Consider the following 24,861-nt stretch of genomic DNA (forward strand, 5'->3'; position numbering starts at 1 on the left):
CCCCTGAACTATGCTGCTTTTGTTCCTAATTAAACTCTTTACTGGTAAAAAAACAAGTACACACAAAAAACTATTTTTTAGGATGTTCCTTTGCAATATGATCATTTACAATATTAATAAGCCGGTTTCTTTGCCAATTGTTCCTGAAAATCCGCTATCATTTTATTCCCTTTGCTAACAAGGCATTAGTAATTATGGTAGATGAATTCATTCTTAAAGGGTGGGACCAATTACAATGAAATCAAAATAAAACTGTAAATTTGAAGAATAGCTGAGATATACTCATCAGTACTTTTCTATATAGTAAATATAAAATAATACTATTAGTAATATGTCAGTCATAGATCAGTTTAATTTGTCCTTTGTAATGGGAAACTTAGTGGAATATGGACATGTTACTAAAACAAAAATGATACACATTAAAAACTAGGGCCTCCCTGGTGGCACAGGGGTTTAAGCATTGCACTATGAAGCAATCTGAAGCCTCTGCAGCATGAGTTCAATCCCCAGCCGGGCCGGCCAGGGAGCAACCCACATGGAACAGCAGACCTCTCCTGTCTCACCCGCTGCTCCCCTCAGCATTGCATTTCACTCAGTCTGCCTATTCTGCTCCCCACTCTGTCTCTGGTGAATCCTCTCCTCCCCCACATCTCTGGCCTGTACCCCAGCTCTTGTAGGCAAAAATAAATAAATCTTAAAAAAAAACAATTAAAAACTCTAGTGAATCCCAAGAAACAAGACATAATTAAATGTAATATCAATAATGTATCTTTTTTTAAAGATTTATTTTATTTATGAAAGAACTGGGGTACAGGCCAGATGCTCAGGAGGGTGAGAGGATTCACCAGAGACAGAGCGGGGAACAGAACAGGCAGACTGCAGAAATATACTGCTGAGGGGAGCAGGGGACGAAACAGGAGAGGTCTGCTCGCCATGTGGGTTGCTACGAGGCCGGCGGGGATCGAACCGGCACTGCAGAGGCTGCGGACAGCTTCACAGCGCTGCCCTCAACCGCCTGCACCACCAGGGAGGCCCAACAATAATGTATTTTTAGCAAAATAAATTTAAGAAATTTTTGTGGACTGTTCTACTATTTTTATATATAAAAAGTTTATGCATAAAATATTCTCAAATGTTTTTGAATTATGAAATGATATATTCCTGGTTTGAACATCTCTATGCAGCATTAGTGACATAACAAATGAATGATGTAACTCTGCTGTGTTGTTGCCATGAGTCTCACCATAATTTATTATTTTCTAAGAGTCTGAATTTTGATGAGAATGCTAATTTTGCTGCTTTGAACTGCATAGTGAGTTATTTTTAAAAGGTTCCAACACTTCATAAAATCATAAATGTTGTATATCTAAATATTCATTTTATACCAATTATATTCAGGTGAATATCCTTGATACAAAGGAATAAGACATTATTGCTTATCCTGTATAGTTCTAAATGTTATAATTAGTGAATGAGATAATTTGACCTAGATAGTCTCACCTGCAATACATTATATAATTGTGAAAACATAAAAGTGATAACACATGGAAAAGCCTTAGATGGATATTTTTATATTCAGAGGGTGGTACAACTGGTCATTTTGAATGAGCCCTCATTTGGTATCTTTAATTAGGTTTTAGCTATAAATTTAAAATTCATTTTTAAATGGTTAGCCACATATACTATATGTCTGTATGTCCTTATAATGCATTCTAAAAATTCAAATTCATTCTTAATTGAAGTCACAAAATAAAGTTTAAATGTTATCTCATGAACACTAATTTTCTCCTCCATAACTAGTTGTGTGAATCTACATTTCAATACTAAAGCTTATTTCTTTTTTACTGTAATATATCTTGAAAGATTTAAATCATAGTCAAAAAATAATTGCCATTTTAAATTGAACTCAGAGCAGAACAAACCAATTACTGTAGTTGCATCAGTGTAAAACATTTTACTCTTCTATCAGCTGTGGAAGTGTGCATACTTTCTCTATCACAATTATTATCACATTACAAGTGCATTTGTATTCACCTCCTGAAGTCCACTAAAAAGCTTCCGGGGGAATGAATATCCTTGAAGTTCATATTGGATTTTAATGGTCTTATTTCACACAATTTAAAATATGAGAAACCTATAGTTAAACTAATTTCTATTCATCTTCAAAACCTTTAGCTGAATTCTGACACTGGGAATAGTAAAAATCAAAATATATGAGCACATACATACATATACACCTTGGGCCCATTTCATGGCACTATTTAGCCATAGGGGGTACAGATGATTAATTAGAGAGACCAAAATCTAAATATGCTGATAACTACAATTAAAGGGGAACAACTTGAAAAATAATACTTTATTAATGACGCATAAATGAAAAATACACAGAGAATCTAGTAATGTTTTGTCATTATTATTTTCAAACTATTATTTAGTTTATGATAAAATGAATCATTTCAGTACATATGATGGCACCCAATGGATTTTTGCTTATTTCAAATTTGTAGTTTTATCCATTTTGACAATGAATACAATTTTGTAACCAACAGTGCAATTAAGATATAGAATATTTCCATCACTCAATGAATACAATTTTGTAACCAACAGTGCAATTAAGATATAGAATATTTCCATCACTCCAGAAGATTCTCTGACTTTTTGCAGTCAATTCCGTTCCAGGCTCTTATCCTTGGTTACCACTGCTTGACTGCCTATCGCTATAGATTATTTCAAAGGACTTTGGAAACGCATATAAATGAAATCATATAATTGGTATTCTTTTGTATCTGGCTTCTTTTGTTCTATGCAATTTTCAATTCATCCACATCATATTTATTAGTATGTCATTCCTATTCACTTTAATTTCAACTGTCTGCCTCTACCAATATTTACTTGTCTGTTTACTTGTAGATGATCATTTGAATTGTTTCCAGTTTGGGGCTGTTAAAAATAACAAATACTTTAAACATTGATACACAAGTCTTTTAATGAACATATGCCTTTATTTCTCTTTGGAAAATACCCATGAGTGAAGTCGCTGGCTCATAATGATAAGCATATGTGTTATATTATAAGAACCTGCCAACCAAAGTTGTACAGTGCATTTGTACAACAGTCCCACCAATAATGAATGAAATTCCAGCTACCTTACAACCTTACCAATGCATGATAGTGTCAGTATTAGTAGGTCTGTAGTAATATTTTGTTCTGGTTTTAGTACGCATTTCTTAGATGATTAGTGTTGTTTAGCATCTTTGAACGTACTTATTGGCCACCATATATTATCTTTCATACAATGTTCAAATATTTTCTCCCATTTTACTGGATTGTTTGCCTAATTACTATTGGATCATAAACTTTCTTTACATATCATGGAGACAAGTGTCACATTGGCATTGTGAGCTACAAGAGAAACTAAGACAGCAATTTTCTAGCTTTTTATAGCCTTTGTGGTAGAAGAGAGATAAGGAATGAGGGACTGGTTATAGCAGTTGCATAAGCCTATCAGCATTGTTTCTCACAGCTATCTATCCATATTTACAACAGTTAACTGAAGTAGGTTTTATAATCTGACATTCAACAGCATCCATGACTTTGAGGGTGTGTGTATGTACACATGCAAATATAGATTTTATATGCAGTATATGGCATTAAGTCAACAACTAAAAAGAATAATGCCCTACTTACTTTCTGGTTAAAAGCAAAATGATCAAGATGTCACACAAGAAAACAAAAATGTTACCTTTCAACTATTTTTTAATAGTTATTAATGAGGAAAAGATTACATTTTTCCTGATTTGTTATATATGAGGTTCTCTGAAATTGAGAAAAATGCTGGTGGACATAAATCACAGATTTAACTCCTACTGAAGAGAAAGGTGACATTGTGTGGTTACAAATGCTGTGTCACATAAAAACACAAACAATGACTTAGAATCACACATTGCAAGAGACACCAAATAAAGGATTGTGAAGTAGGTGTGTTTAAAATAAAGGTTAGGACATACCAAAAGAAAAACAGAATGGGCAGGGTTTTCTATATAAAATGAGTACAAACATGTATACCACATTACTTCCAATTTGTCGTAGTGCATGCCTAAGTTATTTACACTCGTCTTAGTATTTTAGGTATCTATCTATTCAATAGTTATATGCAAAGAGAAAGAGTTGGAGAAATTTACAGAATACTTAGCATTTGGAACCGTGTGATGTCACTGTATTAATCAGCATTTTCAAGAGAAACAGAACCAATAGGGGGTGTGTGTATAGGAGAGCATGTATGTGGGTTTTTAGTTTGAAAACCTGGCAACCAGGAGACCAAGTTATTGTAATCTCCACTTTACCTCTCAAATGTGTTATTACCATTTTTCCCCACTGTGCTCATTGTCATCCCTCATTAAGTTCCTCTGCCTATTTCCATTTTTTATTAAGATAATGCTTGTCATCTCTTAAGATATTTGTTATTATATTGATATCACTAAAATGTCATGATTGAAAACTTTTATATAATAGCTACAGGGGATGCAATGTTAAATAAAATGTAGTTCCTTTTTGTTAATGACTCTGAATTTATTTTTCTCTCATCAAAGGTGATAGAGTCATTTCAAACATTTGCCATACAATAGTAAATTGAATACTAGTCATCTGTTACCTTACAAAACATAGATATAAAAGGTAATTAATATCAAAGGCCATTTAGTGTACATTATTCATCCTTTGGAGTGTCTACTCATGATAATTCTTCTTCTGTTATCATTAAGTATTTCTTTGTTTTATGATAAATCAGAAAAACAGAAAAAACTCTAAATCCAAAGCAAAGATGTGCTTGGTTGGAATTCTTTTACACACACACACACACACACACACACACACACACACACACACACTTAGGATCTGATTGCCTAGATGATTCAAATATTAGAAACAATTAAATTGCATTTAAAGAAACAGCTAGTTAAGAAATATTTCCTGGTTTCTTTAAAATAATAAGAGACAAGGAATAAACTTCAAATTTATAGCCCATGTCCTAGGAAAAGGTAAAGTAAATCCTATGCAAAGATAGCCCATGTAAATACCCATTCATGGAGTTAAGAAATAGCTCTGTTACTTGTAAGAGATGAAGGTTTGCAAAAGGCAGATGATAATGTAGGCCTTAACTCCTGTTAGGTTCCTGGAAGTTTGTTAAATGAAAAAAGAGTCAAAGCATATTCTATGTAGAATAATAAATGAATGAACATAGAGCGAAGATGTTTTAAAGATTGTACTATGCCTCACATAGCCAAGTAGCTGGAAAGGTGGTGGAGACAACTTGAGAAGGCTTTTGTATTCCCAGAAGAGTGTTCTGAACTTTGTTCTCCTTTGGCCTATGTGGGAGAGAGATGGGTTGCTCTGCCTTTATGCTAGATGACTCTAGCACTGATATGGAAGATCAGAAACTGTGGTAATTTTGTTATAGCCTAGATAAAAGAATGGCCTTCAATATTGTTTTACAAAAAGTTTGAATAAGGAAAAAAATTATAAAGTGATTGAAAGAGGTTTGATATAATTGTGTGACAACCTAGAAGAACAATAAAGCAACAGAATCTAGGATTGGCATGAAGGTTCTATCTTGAATTTGAAGTGAATTTAACTGAAATAGACAATGCAAAAGTAAAAAATTGTGATTTGTTGGAGCAAAAGATAAAAGTACATGAATTTAATGAGTTGTAAACCTCAGGGTCATGTATTTTCCCAGACTCTTTCTAAGAAATTTGGTGTTGTTTCTAGCAGCATTATGCTCACAGGATTTCATTTTTATATTTTTTCTTTTTGTAAAATTTACTTGAGTTATTTTAAACCAAATTAGTTGTGACTGATCATGCTTTCCACAGAAACTTCTTTGTCACTCTTCCTTTTTTGCTGGCTTGTATTGAAAAGTCTAGAGAATGATTAGGGTCTGACTGAAGGGACTGTGAGTTGAGGATGCAATTTGTTTTTTTTGAAATTTGTCACTTCCATATTCAGCTAAACTTGTTGCTAACCCTTTTTATGTTGGAATGTATTCTAGAAGTACATCTATTCACTATGTGCCAATCTGCCACATGTGACCCAAAGTCTGAGGACCAGAGGCTGTTCTATATTTACATATTTTTTGTTATTTGGCACCAACAGTATGTGGTCATGGAAAAGTAACAGGATTTGCTATATATGGAACCAGAGGCTAATCTGTGAAAAAAATCTTCAGATGCATAAAATTGCAAATGAGGGATTTAGCTTTTATTGAAGTCCAATTAAAATATATCACCTTACCTGTCAGGAATATATTCAATGCTATATCACAAAAATTGTAAATATGCTCTATTTTCAAAAGTTTTCTTTTATGATGGTTAAATATAGAATTTGAAAGCATTTTCAAGCCACAAAACTGTGGCAGTCCTAGAGGATAGAGGATTCTTACAGTCTGTGTGTGAAAAAAAAAATGATAGAAATTTTCCAAAATTTGATCCAATTCCTAAGAATTAAGTATACCCAAATTGCTAGGAGATTAGTTCTATATATAATGCCAGAACTGGTACTTCTGCACACCTCTGTTGTTGGCTGGGAGCAAGCCAGAAGAAGCATGATCAGATTATAAGGAAAATTGTAAATTAGAGGAGGGAATTGGTGTTATCAATCAACTATGTTCCTCAAATTAGTAGGCATTTTCGGCACATCTTTATAGATACCACTTTCTATAACATAAACTTCAAAGTCTCCTTTTCCACGTGGGTTTGAGGAATAGCTCCTCTGTTTTTCCCATGACCTCTTTACTGAGTGAAAACTTAAAGTAGGTGGACTAATGGGTAGAGCTACAGATCAGAGTAATGTAGTTGGCACTGGGTACCAACTCTTTCTCCTACACTATGCATCCGAAATTTTGTTCACCCTCAGTTGTCACCTGGTGATGTGGTCCAAACCAACATTCCTGGGGAGTTTGAGGAAAATCATACCATCTCAGGCTGGAGATGCTGCGCTTGTCTATGTACAGGTGTAATGGGCCAGTGGGTACCAGCAAGTACCTCAATGGATCGACAGGGCTCCACATAGATTCTTCTCTGCACCCAATGTGTAAATGTCATCCTTGCTATGTGCCCTTGAGAAAGCTTGTCCCTTTGGACACAAAACTTCAACCTTGCAGAGTGCAGAGTGGTGAATATTGGCATTCCACCACAGATTTCCTCCCAAGGGTTCATGGGGACTGATGGTAAGGAAGCTATCTATGCTTCCAGCCCTTCATTCCTGGACCCAGTATATTATTATTACTGAGGACACGGCACCATGCAAAGATCCCTGATTTAATGAATATACAGTATCTTAAATGATGCAACTTTTTTTTTTTTTTTCTCAGAGTACTGCCTTCAAGCTCTCACTTCAGCTACTCAAGCCATCCTGGGATTCTTGTAGTTGCCAACTTCTTGATGATACAGTGGTATGACATGTCTCACTCCCTCACGTCCTTAACTTTGAGGTGAGTATCCTTAGTCATGTTCTATGTCTGTGTCTGTGAATTAGCTATTCTATAAGCACTCAGAAGATGGTGTTGTCTGAGGTTCTAAGGGCAGGTATACAAACCTATATTTAGGTACTTAAACCTATACTTCTCTATCCCTACAATTTGCCAGCAAATTACAGGAAGAGGCACAATATAGACAATTTGCCAGCAAGTTACAGGTTGGTCTTTTCAATGATGAGTTTTATATCAGGGTCTCACACTACTGCTAAAAATTTGTTGTCTTTGGTAAGTTAAAGTCCATGCTATTCTATGTATACCCTTTGCCTCTGCCCATATGACCACTCTGTTCATATGCTTATGACAATTTTGAAGCACTTTCTTTTTTGTGATAGTGGATACTGCATTATTGATTTGTTTTTCCCTTGGCATGCTCTTGAATACTGGACCCTTAAAATTTCATTGAACTGGCATGTTTCCCATATTTTTTTTTTAATTTTAACATGTGTCTACCACATGTTAGGTGTCTCACCAAGGGCCCTGGTGTACTAGTCACTTCATGTGTGATATATCACATGATGTCATCAATATAACAGTCCTGGGTAATGTTGCATGAGCTATCTAGTTTATACAAAAATATCTTCAGACTATATCATAATAGAAGGAACAATATTTAGCATAGTCCCCAGGCAAAGCAACAAATATCTATTATTTTCTACTCTATACGAATAAAAAGTATTTCTGGTTTTCTTTTGTAAATGGAATAGGAAATAATGTATCCAGCAAACCAATCACCATGGTCTGTGTATCTGTGTATTCCACTTCATTAGTAATAATCTCTAGCCATGAAACTACCACTGGCAGAACGGATACAATCAACACTCCTATTCAACTGAATTTTTTGTAATCTGTAATGATTTCCCAGGATCCATTCTATTTCTGCAAGGGACAGAATACCAAGTTAAACAGCCACATAATAGTAGCCACTGATCCTACATAGTTTAAGTCTGTAAAGCAGCAATTTCTTCTATAACCCTCCCACCTCCCAGCATGTGATACTGGTTTTTATTTTTCTCAGCGGTTTCCACTTGGTCTTTCCAATTGTAAAGCTTATTCCCAAAGGTCAAGGAAACAATGTGGTGGCTGCTCCAATTGGCAGGTGTATCAAGTGTGTCAATTCCAATTAAAACCTCAGGGACTCAGAAATGATCATGAAATGAGTCCATGGGACAGATGGGCCTACTGTGAGCTGGGTTGTATCCAGAAATCTATTTATTATTTGGTCCCTATAAGTGCTCACACTAACAAACAAGTCATGATGGTAATTTGGATCTTGATGCAGTGTCTACTCAATATGTCTGGGTATTTATCTCTCCTTAGAGAATAAATTTACCCAATAATCATAGATATCTTTGGAGAAGGATTGGAGGAATCAGTACTTTGTGTGGTTACTCTGGTGCTACAGGGTCTTTTTATCCTTGGTACCATCTCAATAAACATGTTTCAGATCTAAACATGGTTTCAAATTTGGGAAGTGATCAAAGGATTATATTTTATTGGGGTGACTGCACTCAGAATCCTTCTCTTTTGTTTCTTGGTTATAGCTCTTAAGTAACAACCTTGTTCTCTGTCTGTCTGTTTAGCTCTCAGGGACAACAATATGTTAACTATAAATGAAAATTCCTTTATACTCAGTTCCCTTAGAGTTTTCCTCTGAATTTGCCATTCACTCTGATCATTCTGACCTTTTGGCTTTGGTAGTTAGTTTCTCCCATATGGTCTCTATTATTTCAGGACTGTGTTACACCCATGGATATAAAGGAACTCAGCTCTGTGGCCCCTTGCAGTGGCTGTGTGCACTGCTTGCCTTACTGGCTCATTTCCATGGCCTTTTTGAGTGGTGTGTTCTCACAGAACATATTCTCTACTGGGTCTTCTGCCATGACATAATATGTTTACTATAGAACATACGATTTCCCTGATTCTTCTTGTACATCTTCTCAGGCAAATCAGGCATCTACTTTGCTCAGCATTCGACCACCTTTTTTTTTTTTTTTTTTTTTTTTTTAACAAGTAGCTTCTAAATCATGCTTCATTCCATAAGACCTTTGTTAACCCCCTGGTCTATAAGATAGATGTGAAGTATTATACTTCTGCTATATTCTATTAATTCTTCCTGTAAGTTGAAAAAGATAGACCTGGATATTAATAAATGTGCAGACTTTAAAAAGATTCAGAGAGTATGAAGAACTTTGTAAGAAAGGAAAGATTATGGACAGAAAAAATGGCATTGGTAAGTTGATCCAATTGTCTACAGTGTGAAGTGCAAAGAAACAGAAAATTGAAGAGATAGTTTTAGGGTCAGAGTTCAGATGAACACAAGCAGCAGATAAAAGAATGGAATAAATATGTACCAAAAGTGTCATCCTGAGGAGATGTGTCTGATGGCTCTGTAAAAGATAAAACTTTGGAATCTGGAAACTACCCTTCTGCAAAGTGGTAAGAGTAGAGAAGCAAGGGTAGAATGGGAGGAGAAACCAATTCACAATCACTCCATTGAACAGTTAACACCTGTGAGCATCAGGTATTACTAGTATTGTGCTGAAAAATGATTAGCTCCTACTTCTTCAGGGGAAAAACAGTAAAAAAAAAAAATGATTTATTACATAGCCGAGTATGTAAATATTCATACAAGGGATGATATAAAAACTACCAATGTGCTAAAAAATGTTTGGGTCTCTGATCTGATAGACGACTCCTCTAGCACTTTATTACTAAAACTTTAAAATGACTAACATTAACAAGTCTACCAAGAAACACATAGAAAATTTAAATCCTCTCAAATATTCTTATTTTAAAAAGAATATAGAAAGAATACAGTTAATAATTTAGGACTCTGAGGATGATTTTCAGATATTGGATAAACATAGAAGGTCCTAATGTATGTTTTTTGAACTTCCTAAACTTTGGAAAACAACCATTGTGGCATTATAAAATTTCTGTTTCTTATGTTATTATAATCCCCAATAAAAATAATCTTTTCTGTACAAATTAGTACTTCTATTTTAATTTTTGAAACTGTTTTCCCTCCATATGACTGAACCTAACAATCTAGTAACTTTGTCTTATGGCGCATGACAAACCTAATCATCTAGAAAATGAAAATCCAAATTGTATGTCCTTATAAGTCTTGTTTCATACAGGCAGAACAACACATAATTCAATATAACATCTGTTCTTACATACACAACTTCAAACTTTTGAACTACTTAAGAGTTAGAAAAATGAATTCTGTGAAACTACCTAATTCTGAAAATTTTATTTCTAAATTTTTGCTGATTATATGTTTTGAATTTTATCTTTCAAAAAATGACTTTCATTAGACTTGAATAAATGGTCCCTATTTTAAATAAATTTTAAATGATACTGTTGTGCTTTAAATACAATATTATCTAAAATTTGAAAGATTATAAAATAACTGAGAGGCTAAGCATTTATAGCAAACCAAAATACATGTATATTCTGATATAGAAGAAAACATCACATTAATTAAATAATTGCAGATATTTTTAGTTACATTCTAAAGAATTTATCCTGAAAATAAGTGAACTATATTAACTAAATGTGTTACAATATTAATATATTAGCTTAATCTATATTATATTATATTATATTATATTATATTATATTATATTATATTATATTATATTATATTATATTATATTATATTATATCAAAACATTTGTTATACTATAGTACACTTTTATACTAATAGAACCAAAGATATTTATAAAAATTTGATATAAAGCATATATACATATATTACAGCAGTGTAATTGGTAAAAATATTCCTCATTAAAGATTCAGAGATTTCTTTTTGTAACAATAGTTATAATAATAGCTAATTAGAAATTCATCTGAAATCTGATCAATTATAAGGTTAAACAAGAGAGTATTATGATTTCATGGTACGATCTTATTAAATAATCAATTAAATTTTATTGCAATGGCAAAAAAATCAAGCTGGTTATTTTAACCTCAGTCATTTATCTACTAGCTGACACATCTGAGAGTGAGGATTATAAAAAATGCTGGCACAAGAATGTTGCAACTCTTTGTTCCACTGTGCTTTTGGCCATCCTGTATGTCCTCTCCAAGGTAGAGTAATGTGAGTTTATGTCTGACAAAATCTGTAGGTCAATTATGTAAAAAAAAAAAAAAAAAAGGAAAAAGAAACTAAGTAATTTTCTGTAGAAATAATTCTCAGAAACCTCAGAACAAGGTTAAGGTCCTCTTGCATTTGAAGATCTTACAACATATTCAGGACTACTTACTGTAAACTGAATTAACACAAAATCTGTTCTTACATATCACTCAGATTTTATACATGAAGAGAAAGACTAATTGAGAGATAGAGCTGTTTATTTCACTCAAGGGGAATTCCCTCCTCCACTCTTTTCCCCAGACCTTGATGCTTTTAGAATCACTTGGTACATTACCAATATGTATTACTATATAGATCACTAGCATGACAGAGCATGGGAAATTTTGAAACTTTATCATTGCTGAGACCAAAGTCAAGGAGCTTTAACTCTATATTCTCTTCTAGAGATTTATGGCTTCAGGCCTTATACTTAAGTTTTTAATCTTACATTTTGAATTAATATTTGTGATTGGTGTAGGTCCAATTTCATTATTTTGCATGTGGATATCTAGTTTTCCCAAAACCATTTATTCAAATTTTTCCTTTCCCTATTGTGTTGTGTTCTTGTCTCCCTTGCCAAAGTGTAGTGTATATATATATATATATATATATATATATATAGAGAGAGAGAGAGAGAGAGAGAGAGAGAGAGAGTAGTGTATATATATATATATATATATATATATACTGTGTTTGTGTTTATGTCAAGACCATTGTGATATGTGATCACTACAGTTTTGTCATATATTTTAAAATCATGAGTGTGATGTTTCAAGCTTTGTTCTTACTTTTCATGATTGCTTTTACTGTTTGGGGTCTTATGTGGTCCCATATGAATTTTAAGAATTTTTTGTTTTGCAAAAGTGTCATTGGGATATTGTTAGGGATTGCTTTCATTTGTAGATGCTTTGGACATTTTAGTATCATTAATTCCTCTAATCCATGAACACAGAATATCTTGCCATTTATGTTCTTTATAAACCTTTTATTTATCTTTCTGAATGTGTTCTTTAAAAACTATAACACATTTAGAAACTGGGACCATTTTTTTATTCTGCATTTCTAAGGCAAGATATGTCTCGAATTATTAGATTTTGAAAGAATCATAACTTACCAGTGATTATATGAATAACCAATATCAAAACATCATATTCCTGATTATTTATCTTTAAACACATTCTTTCCTACTTAGAGATCATCAGTGCCATTTGTACCCAAGTCATATAGTGTCCTGGATCTTAGGTCTTGCCTTCAATTTAAGTATCTGGGAGGTATTTGGAAATGTTGATCATTTTTCTAAATAGGTGTCCCTTAGCTCACTACTCATTAACTCCTGTCACATATCCTACAAGATGTACTCTAAGTTTTATGACAAAATGTTGTGTTTCACTTTTTAATTAGTGTATATTTCAGGAGAAATTCTTTCATTTAACAATTTTTCTATATTCACACTATATACATAGCTCGATATATTTTTTTAAGATTCATTCATTCATTCATTCATTCATTTATTTATTTATACAAGAACCAAGGTACAGGCCAGATGCGCAGGAGGGTGAGAGGATTCACCAGAGACAGACTGGGGCACAGAACAGGCAGACTGATGAAATACACTGCTGAGGGGAGCAGACAGGAGAGGTCTGCTGCGCCATGTGGGACCCTCATCGGCCGGCGGGGATTGAACCAGTGCTGCAGAGGCTGCGGACAACTTCACAGTGCTGCCCTCAACCGCCTGCGTCACCAGGGGAGGCCCCTCATAGCTCTATATTAAGTGCTAAGGATACAAAGCCTTTTAAACAAGGAACAACACTTGAAGTACTTTATAAAATAGCAGAGAGACATTGAAGTAAAGAGACTTGTAGTTAAATACTTTTTTAAAATTGTCTAATAGAAACTCAAGTGCAATATTGATTTTGATGGCCCAATGAAGTACAGTTTACTGATATTTATAAGACAAATTTTGGCTTATAAAGGTAACTTTATAATAGTCCTGATGGAATGGGTTCTCTCTGTCTCTGTAGATTTTCTGACTTAACTGTGCAAAAACTTAGTGGGGATCTAATAGAAGAAATTCAAGCATCATATAGGTGCTTTTGCTAAAAACCTTTAAAAGATTCTTTAAACCCTGAGAATTTATGAAATCTATTCACAGCTCTGCTTGAGTCTCTGCCTAATTTTCAAAACCTTTGACTTCTAAACTCTGCAGTTATCTGTAAGTATTGCCAGGTGATTATTAGAACAAAGATATTAAATGTCACCTTAACACTTTGCTATTATTCTGAGAAGACTATTCTTTCTACGAGTCCAATTTTTTTCTGACAGAAAAATGATTCCTTCTGTTTTTTTTTTCTTGACAGAACAGAAAACCATGGAGAAAGATTGTGTTGTATATTTTTGGATCCTTCATAAAAAGATACTGTGAATTTTATGTGAGACAATTGCCATTATACTTTACCCTTTCAACTGTTTGGATTTTTAGCAAACCTGAACACAACGAAATATTTTAAAATATATTCACCTGAAATTTATATAGTTACATTGAAGGTAGTTGTATGTTGAGGACTTCCTTCTAATTAATTGGAAATATTCCTACAAAGACTGAATGGAACAGTCCTGCATGTACAGTCAGGAATTATTCAGTCCAAATCTGAAACACTGTGTGCACTGACTTGTAGCCATGGCACCATTTATAGAATATAGTCATTGAAATACTAGTTCCTGCTCACAATGGCTATGCCTGAATTGATCTGAACGTACATTTGTGGCTGTAACTTTCTAATTTATTATTATTCTAATTCTCAATTTGAATTATAATTTTCTAATATTTTATATTGGATAATATTTTATATTATCCATGGAAGATAAGTTTTTTTTTTCTCACAGAGTAAGTAGAAGCTTGTCTATTTCCACAATTTTATGTGTAAATATTAGTGAGTTCCTGGAAATCAGCCACTGCTTAATAGCTTTCAGTACATTTAAAAAATAAAATGAGTTAATGGATGTCTAAAGTTCAAAGCTGCAATACTGTGCCATTTGTGTCCAAGTCAAATAGTCTGCTGATCTCAGATCTTGTCTTCCATTCAAGTATCTGGGAAGTATTTGAAAATATAAAGAGATAGAAGTTAAAAAATGATAATGACTGCAGTACTGATCAGATTGTAATACTGGGATAATATTTAGAATATTATAATTGAATCGATGATGTACTTTTTTAGCTTTAGTGTTACATTTTTTCTAACATGGTACTGCTATATATAAGAAGCACAGATTCAGAATTAATGACATGTATATACATTCTCTGGAGTAAATTTATTAGCTGATCAAATTGGAATCAAAGTTTCAGTTTGGGAAAACATTTCCTAGAGGCTTTGTTATGATTTATCATTTATAAAATTGCCATGAAATAAGTAAGTATAATGGCGAATAGAAAATGTTACTTTCAGAAAGAAAATAGAATTGAATTACAAATTATAGAAACAGAATTACCCATAAAACACTATAAAGATCTGCCTTTTTTATATTTCTTAGCAGAAATTTTGTGTAGATATTCATGCTTTTAATTGACTGCAATTGCTAAAAATATAATGCCAAGAGGTAATACTAAAATATATTTTTCCTTTTGAAATTAATTCTATTGTACTATCTTTTAATATTTTCATATATGGCAGTCAAAAATTCAAATTCAGATCATTTTTACCATTTTCAATCATGTTAAGATTTTCTAAGCTAGTCATTTATAGAACATCCCTCTAATTTTTTTTGAAAATATCAGATTAATTAAAATGTAAAAAAAAATTAAGATTTGGAAATTAACCAAATGCCTATGTTTAGGTAAATTCTTGACTTATAAATATTTGATACAGTATGTAGCTTTGACAGTAGTACTATATAGCTAATAATGTAGACAATTATGTAGAGAGAGAGAGAACTAGGACAAGAGGGGAGCAAATATGTGGCAGTTACAATATGCTATGCATACATATTGGAGAAGAATCTTGAAGAAAGAAGTTTTACAATATTTTAATAATTTCATTGTGAAACTGAAAGATTTCTTCATATCCTTTATTTCATCTTTCCTGTAAACTTCATTTCTCATTTTTTGCCTTAAATCCTCATGAATGAATGTATTCAGATTGGAGTGTTCTGAGAAGTGAAATTAAGTTAAAAGAATGATTTCCAGGACACAGAAAGTAAATACCCTTTTTTGACTATAGTTGTGTGGATTTGGGGTTGAGAGGGCTCAGTATGCATTGATTAAGTAACTAGATGATGAGCAGTTCTTTCCATTAGAAAATAAAATAAGACATGATGAAAAAACTTTCCCACTTTAGACAGATGAAAGACTTCCTGTAGAATCTGGTTTTAGGAATTTAAAAATTAACCTTTCCACAATTTCAATATATTTTCATTCTTATCATTATAAATGTACCAATACACTTTCCCCACAATTTTCTATCTGTTATGACTATTTCAACTCTTTTCAGTACACCCCTCTCGTCTGTTCTAAGATGCATATCTTCTTGTAGCAAATCTTTTACCAATATTAATCCAGGCTCTTGTACAAAACATTCCTGTAAAAAATTAGCTACAACATAATGGCTTAGTTCTAAGTGTGTATCTGTACATGGTACTGTGGGATATTTTCTAATGGGCGATTTTTAAAGTCAATGAGTCACAAAACTGAACTATATTCTTATCCCTTAATCTGATTTCAGTAAGTTTTTCACACAGAGACTCTATAACTGAATATTTTAACAAATATGTTTAAAGTTTATTTAGGTGAAAGAATTACATATGCAACTATTCACATTTAGACTTACTATGTGATTAATTAGGTAAATTAAAATGTTTGGAATTCCTTCCTATATGTATATCTTTATTGAATATGAAGGAGTTGTTTGTAAATAAAACACAGAAAAAGCAAAATGCTGCTTTTGTGACAGTGACATGCATTTTTTTTAAAAAAGCATTTAAATTTTCAGAAGCTAGAGCTTTAAAAGTCAATCTCCATTTTGCTTATGTCAAGCTTTGCGATATTTATGAATAGTTCAATTGCCTACTTTAATTGGCTTTTGTATGGGTTGCTTTACCATTTTTTTCTCATTTTCTAGTTCACTGAATTCCAAATAAGTTTAAAGTATATGGCAAATTCTGGTGGTTCTCTTGTTCACCTCTCCTTTTTTGTCTTTAATCTCGATTTTTAGTTCCCTAATTAAAGACATCTCACATGCCGATTGCTTTCATATATAAGTTTCTTACATATTTTACTTGTTCACTTCATAAAGTATAAAATCCTTTGTATTTTCATTTTAAAAATCAAAACGTCTGCCTGTAGAGATTTTGAATATAAAATTACATATGCAATCAGAAACAAGTGCAAAAACAGGAACCCACACTTTGAGAGAAACCAGGAAGCTGTCCTTTAGAATTAACAACTAGGTATGTCTGCCTCTCTTAGCAATTAATTACCTTCTCTCTCTTATCAATTTTAGCATGGATTCAAACTTCTATGGAACTATGAGCTTCATAAAATGATCACAGTAATTCTTATTAAACTGCTTCTAGGAATGTGAACTGTCAATCTAAACATCATTTTGAAGTGACTAGAATAATCCAAGCGCCAATGTTTTACACCATTTAAGATCTGGCAAAAAATTAGAGGGGTCAGCTGGGGGTCAGTTGTTTAATTTTTAACCTCTTCTTAGTTTTTAACCTTCTCATTAATATCCATTAGACCCCTAATGGATATTAAATTGGAAAGCTATTTTGGTAAATTTATATTTGCCTTTACACTTTCCTATCCAGCACCTCATTTTTCCCCATCTCTACCTCCCACATCTCATTTTTCCATATTCTATAATTGTAGGGACTTGCTCCTCCCAAGTAACATCCCTAACTATTGCCAAAATTCTCAAGTACTTTTCTTGCTCTTGAGAATATGATATTTTCACACAGTGTAGGAGAAAAGCCATGGTCTCTGTATTCAAACCCAAGGTCTGTTGGTTCTAGCTAATTTCTCAGAGACTTGGCCCCCTCATCTGTAGGATAGTGCAGGTGCTTGTGCATCAATGAGATGGGAAGCCCCAGGAACTTGGCCCAAGATATTCATTTTAGGAGATATTTTTAAAACTAAGTGTAAACTACCTGTGGATAATTTGTTTTCTAAGGTTCTTGTACTTCATCTGGTTTAGAGTAAAATATATTAAGCTTTGGATGACTTTCTTTGGGCCCAAATACAAAACTGAAAATCTCCCTTAATTTTTTGGATAATAGCCAGAGAAATGATAAGAAGCAGGCATGGGGAACTCAAGGTTTTCATATTCACATTTTGTGTTGTGCTTCAGGCTCATCATCCCAATTGAAATTTGTGTTAATTATGATAAGATTGCAAATTTGCCTATATTGTATTCAGATTAATAAGTAAAGTTAAGCTTCTTTAACTATTCTATAATTGATCTAATTTTATCCAGAAGCCCTCTTCCCTCCAATTATAGGCAAGTGTGATATGAGGCACACTATTAGTCTTAACACACACACACACACACACACTGTAAGTGTAATATAGTTCAATGTGCTAAACTCAGAATGACCAAGTCATTTTATTATCAGCTTATGGAATCCAATCTGTTTGTGATCATTTAATATTTCAGATTCAAATCCCACCTGGATTCTTTCCAGATGGTATTTGTATATGACAGTTTGCATAGTTGTGATTTATGAAATATATAAGGGCTAATGCTTCTAAAAAAAGAGACTGAGCCAGAATTGGTTCTTGTACACTGTAAAGTAAAGTTGATGGCTGCTGCCATCTGTGATCTGGTTTCTCAGAGAGGGCTCAACCTCATCTTGGTTGTTGTTGCCCCTGTGTTTTCCCTGAGGTCTGACCCAAGTTTTCTGCTATGCAGCTTTCCGTGACAGGGTAATTTCATTCCTAGTTAAGTGAAATCCTGAGTAAGTTTGCTAAATAGAATGGTCAGGTCTTATATATTCCTCCACATGGCACATGTGAAGTAGATGTCATTTATGTGACATGGGGTTGTCTGAAAAAAAACCTTGGCATCTTCCTTTTTTTTAATTGCACCTATAGTGCCCTGCCATAGTTCATTGTCTTTCCTTCCTCCACCAGTTCCCACCTCTACCCTCCCCTCTCTGTGAAGATGTGATATATATACACAACAAAATACCACTCAGTGATCAAAAAAACAAACTCATGCCATTTACAACATGGATGGGACTGGAAAGGATTATTCTAAGTAAAATAAATCAGGAAAAAAGATAAATAGCAGACTTTCCTTTCACCTCAGCATTTCTCAGAGGTGATTTTATTCTCATAGGAAGTACCATGTGGGAGACACATTTCATATGTCTTTCTACAACACCCCAAATATAAAAGGAACAGCCAATAAACCCTCTTCCTTAAGCCTTGCCTTCAGCTTGTTTATCACTCTGCATGTCCCATGGAAGTTTTGTCAAAAATGAGAGACACCTTTTTGATTGCTGATTAATATTCCATTGTGTATATGTACCACATCTTTTTGTTGTTGTTGTTGTTGTTTTAAAGATTTATTTGTTTTACACAAGCACTGGGTACAGTCAGAAGTGCGGGAGGGTGAGAGAATTCACCAGAGCCAGAGGGGAGAGCAGAGCAGGCAGACTGACAAAATAAACTGCTGAGGGGAGCAGCAGGCAGCCAGAGAGGTCTTCTCACCATGTGGGACCCTTGCCCGGTGGCCAGGGATGGAACCGGTGCTGCAGAGGCTGCAGGCAGCTTCACAACCCAGCGCTCAACTGCTGCGCCACCAGAGAGTCCCTGTACACCAGAGAGTCCCTGTACCACATCTTCTTGATCCAGTCATTTATTTTTGGGCATTTGGGTTGTTTTCATAGCTTATACCAGATGGTCTCACTCATAGCAGGAATTTTGAAAACCTAAATAAGGGACCAGGTAAAAGACTAATTATAATAAAGTAAAAAATGAAATCAACAAGCAACTATAAACCAGAGACACACTACAGGGCAGAGGGTAGGGGCAGAGGGAGTAGGATCAAAACAAGGGGTTTGGGAATTGTATGGGGCCTATAACTAAGATGAAAATGCATACATTGCGCAAAAATGAAAAATTATATAAAATATATAAAATTTAAAAATAACAATAAAAAAATGAGAGACTCTCTGTCTTTAAATTTCCCACCTAACCTTGTTCTGCAACTCTGCTGGGTGATATGAGTCTGCTTTTCCCTTCTTCTGACAACCTATATGAGTAGGAAAATGTGCTCCCTTTTTCCCCCTTTTCCTGGATAAAACATCTATATCCTGTTTTCTGTATTTCTGAAAAAAACATTAATTCATGTATCTCTCCTATGCAACTGGAAGGGAAACTGGATTATTAAATAGGGAACATAGAAAGGAGGAATTTCAGGAATTTAAAAATCATTATATACCTTTTATTTATTTTATTTATTTTTTTAAAAAGATTTATTTATTTATACAAGCACTGGGTACAGTCAGAAGCGTGGGAGGGTGAGAAAATTCACCAGAGCCAGATCAGGGAGCAGAGCAGGCAGAAGGACCGAATTACACTGCGGAGGGGAGCAGCGGGCGGCAGGAGAGGTCTGCGCAACATGTGGGACCCTCCTCTGTTGGCCGGGGAGCAGCCAGGGATCGAACCGCCGCTGCAGAGGCTGCGGGCAGCTTCGCAACCCAGCGCTCAACCACTGCGCCACCGGGGAGGCCCTTATACCTTTTATTAATATATTAACTATTAGCTACCTTTTATAGGTGCATACCTCATCAGATGACTGTTACCACATCACACCCATCACCAAGGCATCACAGCAGTCTGTTGAACCTCTTTCCTCCTTTCATCCTCTCTCCCCATACTCTCCTGATAGACTCAGTTCTGCAATCAGATTTCTAGGGCTTATTTTGGTTTAGTTGTCTGTCCTTCATTTTGTCTTGTTTCTTTATATTCTGCACATAAATGAAATCAGCTGTTACTCATTTTGGTCCTTCTGACTTATTTTGCTCAGCATAATTCCCTCCAGTTCTATCCATACAGCAGCAAATGGCAAAAGTTCATCTTCTTTTTTTATAGCAAATTAGTATCGTGTTGTATGTAAGTTCTACATTTCCTTAATCCACTCCACTAGTGTTGGGTACTTAGCTTATCTCTATATCCTGGCTATAGTGCTGCAATGTACGTAGGCATGCATATATCTCTGTTTTTTCTTTTTGTTTCCCTCACCAGTAGAATCAAGTCCCCAAAGATATCACTGCAGCAAATGTCATAGACTGTTTTGCTTATGTGTTCTTCTTTGTATTTTGTTCTTTTGTAATTAACATCCTAGTCTTTAATCCATGTAGATCACATTTTTGTGGATGGAAATAAAGTTTTGTATGAGTTATATGTGAGACATAATGTATATATATATATACACATGCATATATGAAAGCAAACATGCATATAAATGCATATATACACACATGTATTCCTTTTAAGTCTTCTTCCTTTTAATAATATGTCATGTAAATAGATCATGCAATTAGAATTAAAAACCTCAACTGTATAAGAACAAGGGAGTAAGGGCACAAATATCGTGCTTATCACTCCTTTTCTAATCTTGCCTGCCAGAGTATAGGATAAAAGAATAACTAAATATACTAGTTTTCCTAAAAGTGCTATTATTTAAAGTGAAATAATTTATTTTATAACTGCAGTATTTTTTACTCCTATGTTTGCATTTTATTTCAATTTTTTACAGGAAAACTGACACCAAGTATATCAGATTCATATAGCTTTACATAGTTCCTTAGCTCTTCACTGCTAAAGAAGCTTGTTACCACAGTTGTCTACACAGACCAAATAGGTGTCCTCCTTTTTTGTTCACAAGTCTTTTAGTCTTTATTTTAATTAAGAATATATCCCTTTTCAAAAAAAATAAAAACTTATGATTTATCCTCAAAGAATAAAGCATTGCAAATGTGAAAAGTTTTTAGGTTTTTTTTCTTTCTTTTCTTTTTTTGCTGTGGATGCTCTATGAGTAAAGTCTTTAGTATCTTTAAATTGTACCATTTCTGAGAAAAAAATTATAAAAGTCCTCAGAAGTAGGCATGAAAATACTGCTGGCAAATTCTAGTGCCAATGAACAGAAGAAACAGACATCTCCCCTTTTTCACCGTTCGGGAGCTATTTTTTTAAGAGCTATTTTTTAATGACCAGTGAGAGTTACAACTCTTTGTACCTGATAAAGTTATCTGATTAAGAATCCAACTGGATCTGAACATTGTCATCTTAGCTGAGGCTGAGTGCAGGAGACATATGTCTCATCTTTCTACTTGCACTTCATGGCTTACTTGTTTCCTCAATAGAAATGCAATCTGCTATTTAGCTATTAGAGCATTACTATTTCCAGTTCAGTAATTAAGGTTGTCTCTGTACTTCCACTGAAACCCTTACTTTTCAAGGATTTTAAACCATGGGTAAAAATTGAAAATTGGCATTCAATGTTTAAAGGCATTCAATGTGTAAATATATTTTTTTGCAATTAAATTAGATAAATAAGTGCATGATTTGGATACATAAATTAGAAGATATTTTCATGAATTCTAATATACCACTTGAAATTTTGATATATTTTTAAATATACTGTATTTTTAAATACAACTGAAAAGGCCAATGGAAGCACCATTTAGTGAATACAAAAAAAAGGTACAAACCACAATTGTAACTTTTGGTTTACAGTGTAATCAACATTGTTGATGTCCTCCTTCCCACCCCTTGAGCAGGACCATGCTCTCCTCTGGGCTCTGGAAGTTGGAGAAAAGCTCTTAATGTGCAGAGAATAGGTCTGCTGTATTGTTGGAGAGTATTACTTTCTTCACCAAAGTAGTTAAAAAATCTGGTCTCTTGGTATTAGGTGTGATATATTCTTTGATGTGATTTGTGTTCCAAGAAAACACCCATGTTTATCTTTTCACTCTTAACTTTCCCTGCCTCCTACACCTCTCTTTTCCCAGGAGCACTCTCTCAAGCAATCTTTCCCGAAGACTATTTCTAGAGAATCCAATGTAAGACTTTAGTACACTTCCATTTATTTTTAAACTAGATCTATATCATATTTTATTATAATATTTAACTATATATAATATATTATTACATATAATATACATAATTAATATACCATATAACTCAGTCCCAATTTAAGAATTTTCCTTAAAAATGTGTAAATGTTTCTAGTTATGTATTTGTAGAACTTCTATTTTTTGTCAACAACCAGAATGCTTTGTAAATACTTTCATGAAACAAAATGTGTAACATAGTACCTGTAGTCTTCATTTGAAGGGTCTGCTAAATTCAAGAGCTGAAAAAAATCATTGGCCTTAACAAATGTATTCTATTTCATTGTAGAATATACATGTACCACTTAAATATAAGAATACTAAACAAAAGTCCTTCTCACAGCATTCAGTATTGTTTCATTCCTATGAAATTTCCACATTGCCACAAAAGGGATATATGTAAACTCCAAATTTTACCATATCACTCCTTGTAAAAAAAAATTTCTGTGGTCCTATATGTTTCAGAATTAAAGAATAATATCCTTATATCTGGGTCCCTCAACCTGATCTATGCTTTTATTTTCTCAAACATATCACTTCCTCACATTTTGCTGATTTGCACTTCATCTCTATCCTACATATTTTTCCTTATTTTCTATTATGCTTCATAACTCAGCTCAAGTATCACCACCAGGAAAGCTTTGACCTCTCAACCCCAGCATAGAATAGAATTGTTGTCTCTCCTCATGTTCCATGCATATCTCTACTATGTTAGCTAAGAAAATGTACCAAACTGATTAGCTTACTTTCTCTAAGCAAGTGGAAACAATACCCAGGTGGAAGGGTTTAGCTCTTAGGAAGGTGCCTACTAATATACTTAAATATTAGACATAAACTACTGAATAAATTAATTTTGAATATACAAAAGTGGATAGAACATTATTCCTTGTTCCTAAGCAACTGGCCATCTACTGTGAACAGATGCTTTTCAATTTATTAGTCTATGCAAAATAATTATGAATAGATTTTATCCACATAAGACTTTTAATGGTTTTAATCCAGGACTGAACTAAATGCATTTTCTTTTGGATGAAGGGGGGAAAAAGGAGTTTTAAGAGTCTCATATATTTTTGACAATGTCTCTAAGCATTTTTTGGCTGAAGTTTAGACATTCGTGTGCCAATAAATGGATCAGGTAACATCCCATCTCATTCTGTCCAGATCTTCCATCTGTTCTGAGCAGACAAAGCCTTAACTGTCAGTGTACTTTAAACATTTTAATGGGCATTTAGTCAAATGTTCTCATTTAACAGTTGCTTTTACATACAAACAAACTGGAGACTGGTAATAGAAGTCAAATTTCAGTGAAGGACTATGGAAACAGTGTAATATGATTGTTTTGTCATTTACCATGATAATTTCTTTATCATGGTAGAAGCGTCATGCAGTTGTGGATATAGATAGATTAATCATGAACTCTCTCTCCTTGAAGTTCAGAACTCTTTCCTGGTCATTTTAGCGGTGAAGGTAGTGCCCTTGGTATGAATTTTTCAATCATTACATCTCCTCTGGAAAATAGGATGACATTTATATGTTGTTTTCCTCCTACCCATCTATTTCTCCTACTCTAATCCCTAGCTCCCCAACACACACACACATACACACACTTTCAAATACTGCCAAAAGAGTGACTAACTGGTGATTAAATGATAAGGAATGCACCACTTTCCTCAGCATCACTGTAGAAAAAAAATGGAATCCCACTACCCTATATGTCCTAAGAAAGATGAGACTTTTGTACTAAAATCAGAAAAAGGAAAAAACAAAATTGCTAATTTCTTGGCTACTCTGTAATGCAGCCATATAAAATTACTGAACACTGCAAAAGTAAGGTTCTTTGCTTTTGTTTTTTGTTTTCAATTGTCTTTAGGTGGAGTCTGGGAGACTAACAGCATAATTAAATTATAGGACTAAAATATCAGGAGTGGGTCAGCCCAAATCCTTACCAGGCAAGGAATATGTGGTAGAATTAAAGTAAGGGGCACCACAGAGTAAGAGAAGCTCTATAGAACTTATAGGTCACACATTCAGTTACATACACACACACACACACACACAGATACACACATAT

At 33.8% G+C, this 24,861-nt stretch overlaps 1 long non-coding RNA gene across 1 annotated transcript in view; it reads left to right on the plus strand.

Moving 5' to 3' along the window:
- LOC129146494 (uncharacterized) overlaps window positions 1-24,861 on the plus strand; it is a 133,425-nt gene that overhangs the window by 43,865 nt on the left and 64,699 nt on the right. Inside the window, exon 2 of the long non-coding RNA XR_008553303.1 lies at window positions 7,367-7,486. This is a non-coding gene — a long non-coding RNA (uncharacterized LOC129146494). The remainder of the gene's footprint in view (window positions 1-7,366; window positions 7,487-24,861) is intronic.

This window comes from Talpa occidentalis, unplaced genomic scaffold (assembly GCF_014898055.3).
Source record: "Talpa occidentalis isolate TD23 unplaced genomic scaffold, MPIMG_talOcc4v2.1 talOcc4.2, whole genome shotgun sequence".
NCBI lineage: Eukaryota > Metazoa > Chordata > Mammalia > Eulipotyphla > Talpidae > Talpa > Talpa occidentalis.